The sequence below is a fragment of the Zingiber officinale genome, chromosome 5A, assembly GCF_018446385.1.
Source record: "Zingiber officinale cultivar Zhangliang chromosome 5A, Zo_v1.1, whole genome shotgun sequence".
NCBI classification, from domain to species: Eukaryota; Viridiplantae; Streptophyta; class Magnoliopsida; order Zingiberales; family Zingiberaceae; genus Zingiber; species Zingiber officinale.
Genome location: NC_055994.1, coordinates 112,320,761 through 112,325,338, shown reverse-complemented (window position 1 = coordinate 112,325,338; position 4,578 = coordinate 112,320,761). Strand labels below are relative to the sequence as shown.

The window sequence follows — 4,578 nt, the reverse complement described above, 5'->3', positions numbered from 1 at the left end:
ATTAAGGGTGTGGTGATCATAATGGTTCAACAAAATCAATTTGAAGGCAGACCACATGAAGATTTGAACCAACATTTAGAAATTTTTTATGAAATTTACAGTATAATGAAGATAAATAGAGTTCCAGCATAAGCAGCAAAATTATTGTTATTTGAGTTTTCCTTAAGAGATAGAGCTAAGCAGTGGCTTAACTCGTTATCAGTTAACAACATCACATCTGGGGAATAATGCGAGCAATAATTTCTTGATAAATTCTATCCTCCTAGTAAAACTGCCTATATGTGGAATCTTATAGTAAGTTTCAGACAGTCAGACTCAGAATCATTATTTGAGGTATGAGATAGATTCAAAAATATATTCAGGCAATGCCCGCATCATAGACTTTAAAAGTGGTTAGTTCTGCACACTTTTTATAATGACATCAATTATCATACAAAGGTGTCCCTGGACTCAGCAGCTGGAGGGGCATTACTGAACAAAAATTTAGATAAGGCTGAAGATATCATAAAAAGTGTAGCACAGAACTATCATCAGTGGGCATTTGAAAGATGTCGAAACTCGTTCTCTAGAAACCCTATCAATGCATCAGAAAACTTTGATGTGGATGCAATCACTCTTATGTATGCAAAATTGGATACTTTGACTAAAAACTTGAGAATATGGGTACTAGTACGGCCAATGCAATTATGCATGTGTATGCGACACTTGTGGAAGTACAAATCATGCTCAAGACACTTGTCCTTTGGGGGTCATCTCTGCATAAATAGATCAACTTGAGCAATGCGATGCAATAGTGAGTTATAATCAAAGAAAAAACCATCCATATTCCAACACATACAACCCTAGGTGGAAGAATCATCCAAACATTTCTTACTAGAACAACCAAGAACAAGGACCATCCACAGGGGCAAGGCCAAGTTAGCAACCTGGATAACAAAGCTATCAACAACAACCATCACAAGGGAATCAACTATCTAGGAGAGAAAAGTTGCTTGAGGAAGTTCTTGCCGAGAAAAAAGAAATGAAGAATGAAATCAAGCAACTTACTTAAAGAATGGATAACACTGAAAAATACTAAATGATACAAGATAGCCAGATTGCCTAGATAGCTTCATCTTCTTTAAGAACACTATGAGCATTCCGAGGCAAGCCTGATGTAAATCCAGTGAAACATTGTAACAGAATAGAACTCTAGAGTGGATGGACCTTGGTAGATCACCAAGTGACTGCTCCTAAAGGGATTGACATTCAAGAAGAACTCTCTCCTCCAACACCAAACCCAGTCAAGATTCAAGTTGATGAGGAGATTAGCAAAAAGGTTGAAGTGACTCTTCCACTTCCACTCCAAAGTCAAACAGTCCTTTTCCCATAAAGACTAGTCATGACACAAAAAAAAAATGAAGAATTCAATAAATTTCTAGACAAGGTAAAGGAGATCTATATTGAGGTTTCTCTTATTGATACTCTTCACCAAACGCCCAACTTTGCCAAATTTTTGAAGGAGATTATGTCCAACAGAAGAAAGAAGGGAGAGTTGAGACCGTGGCGTTAACAGAAGAGTGAAACACTATATTCTTGGCGACTGCTCCCTCAAAGCTTCAAGATCCTAGAAGCTTCTCAATTCCTTGCACTATAGGTACTGAATTTATAGATAAAGCTTTTTTTGATTTAGAAGTGAATGTTAGCCTCATTACATATTCATTTTGTAATAAACTAGGTCTCAAATATTTTAAACTTACCACTATGGCACTTCAATTATCTGATCACTCATGCAGGTACCCTATGGGTATCTTTGAAGATGTGTCAGTAGAGGTGGGAGGTTGTATCATACCCACTGATTTGGTGGTATTGGACATGGAGGATGATCCAAAGATCTCAATCATATTAGAAAGATCCTTCCTTGCAACTACCAAAGCTATCATAGATGTGAAAAATCATAAGTTATCTCTGGTTATTAGTAAGAAAGGTTAGAATTTGATCTATCTGAATCTTTTAACCATGTCTCTTCTTTTCTTGTAAGCAATTATAGAAGGGTGGATGCCCTTAAGATTGAAGGATGGAACTTCCATCCTCGTGGGGAGGCCACCGGATGTAGCACATGATCTGACAGAAATTGGAAGAAGGCCCCCAATAAATAATGAAAAGTACATCTGCCATGCAAGGGCCAGAATGAAAGGAGATACAGTAGGACCTACCCAAGGAGGGAAAGATGTGTCTCCATGGGTATAATCTGTGTCAACGGAGACGGAGTCAAGCTAAAGACCTAAAACAAGTGCTTCTTGGGAGACAACCCAAGGATTCTTTTTAGTTAGTTCAGTTTTCAATTTTTCTCTCTTAGTTCGCTTATCTAAGTGTTTCTTAATTTTGTTTTCAGGTTGTGAGCTGCCTCCACAAACTGGCCATTGATAATCTCATGGGTGTGGAGGCATCGGTGAAGTTAAAAAGGAGAAAATTCAGCTCTAATACACTTCAAGAAAGCAATCGTGTGAACGCAACCGAGAGGGAGAAGAACATGGTCGTGTAACTTCACACGGGCATGTGAGGATTACAGAAAGGAAGCAGACACGACCCGTGTCAATCGACACGATCGTGTGGATCAAGACAAAAGGAGGAAGAAGCCTGCCATGTCACTCGACACGACCGTGTGAAGTTTTCCTGACCGGGCCATGTCTATATGACATGATCGTGCCGAGGTCATGTCAGCCGCAAAATCTTCCCAAGAGCACCATCTGTGGACCCTTGGCGGCCGGCTAGAAGGGGTGAATAGCCTCTGCATAAATCAAGCAAAACAAACCTTCCTCGGACTTATAACTTACTATAACACTTGCATAAACAAAATAAGAAATAAACTAAAAAGACGAGGCTCATAGATTTACTTGGTTACAACCAGGGAGGTTGTTAATCCAAAGAAGTTAAAGTGCACTAAAATTCTCCTTCAGGCGGAGAAGCCTCTTTACAACAATGGAAGTACAAAAATAGAAAGCTAAAATAGAACAGTGGATGTGTACAAGTGTTGTTTCACAATTTCTTGTTCTTCTAAAGCTTCAAGAGTAAGGCTGCTTATATAGTCTTGTTCGGGGCGCCAAGAAAGGTTCCAGACGTCTGGAGGGGGATAAAATTTTATCTCCTTCGCAACGGATCATGGTCAAACGTGATCTGAATAAAATCCAATTCCGGACGCCCAGACCAAGAAAGTCAACCAAGTTGACTTTTTCAGTCCAGGCCTTCCGTTCTAGTTTCGCTCACCTTGGTCCGGATCTTCCTCTCCTGTTCCTATTACTTGGGTGATCTCGGCCATCCCGAATAAGGCTCACCCGAACTCAACTTCCGGCCTTCTCCTCGAGCAAGCTTCCGCTCCAGCTTCTCGTACCTAGGAAATGTCGCGTGCCTCCTTCTCGTTCGCCCGCGTACTCTTCCGCAGCACCTCGTCCCTCATACGCATCGAGCCCGTCGACTCTCTCCCATGTCGTCCTTCTCACTAGCTACGTCTTTTGCTCGACTTTCTGTGCTCCTAAGTTCCTGCACACTTAGACACAGGGTTAAACATAACAGAACCTAACCTAACTTGTTTGATCACATCAAAACTACCTTGGGGGTACCAACAATCTCTCCCTTTTTAATGTGAGTAATCTAAGTTAAGTTAGGATAAACCAACATAAAGTAAAAGTAATAATTTTGCAATTAAAGTGCAAAAATTGAAAAAATTAAGCTACCTCTCCCTAGACTTAATCTACCCTTCTCCCCCTTTGATCACATAAAAAATAGGGTACAAAAAAAAAATCTAAGGGTAACTTTTCAAAAAAATAAGAAAGTTTTTAGTTAAAAAAACTCTGATTTTCCAACAAAATTTAAAAAACTTATTAAGTTTTTGACAAACTTTAAAAATAATTTTGAAGTTTTTGACAAACTTTGAAAATAATTTTGATATTAAAAAATTGCAACGTCAATATTTTTAGAAACTTTAAGTTTTGCAAAAATAATTTTCTAAGTTAAACAAATTTACAAAAAAAAATATTTTGGTAAAATAATTTTGGTAAAGTAAAGCTGATACTTCCAAAAAAAATTTGATAGACAAATAATTTTAAAAAAAAAAACTTTAAATAAAAAATTCTAAGTTAGAGACACCAAAAAATGTTTAAGTAACTTTTTAAAGTATTATTTAATTACAATTAAATTTTTTATCAGTTATTCAATTAAACATTTTATTTCATTAATTGACTTACAGACTGTGGCGAGACACTAGGCCTTTTTGGTTATTGGAGCTACAACCACTTTCTAGACAAAGTCTCTTAAGGAAATCAAACATTTAATCTACTCTCTGAAAGCCCTAAGTCCAATTAAACTTTAATTTATACAAGTTTTTAGAACCTAATATAGGTTCCTTCCTATAGGATTAATCAAAAATTTTGAAGGTACATAATTTTTGGATATTTTTCTAATTTGACCCCTGTGAAATCTAAGATACCAGCTTAGTCTTTTAAAATTTTGAGTTTAATAAACAGTTGAGCATATATGATTTTTTCAAGTTTTCTACTTGTATTTTTAATTCATTATTTTTCAATTTTAACTTTTCAAAAT

The 4,578-nt window shown here is 37.0% G+C and overlaps 1 pseudogene; it reads right to left on the bottom strand.

Moving 5' to 3' along the window:
- Positions 1-285: 285 nt before the first annotated feature.
- On the bottom strand, positions 286-383 carry LOC121983628 (annotated as a pseudogene).
- Positions 384-4,578: the final 4,195 nt, after the last annotated feature.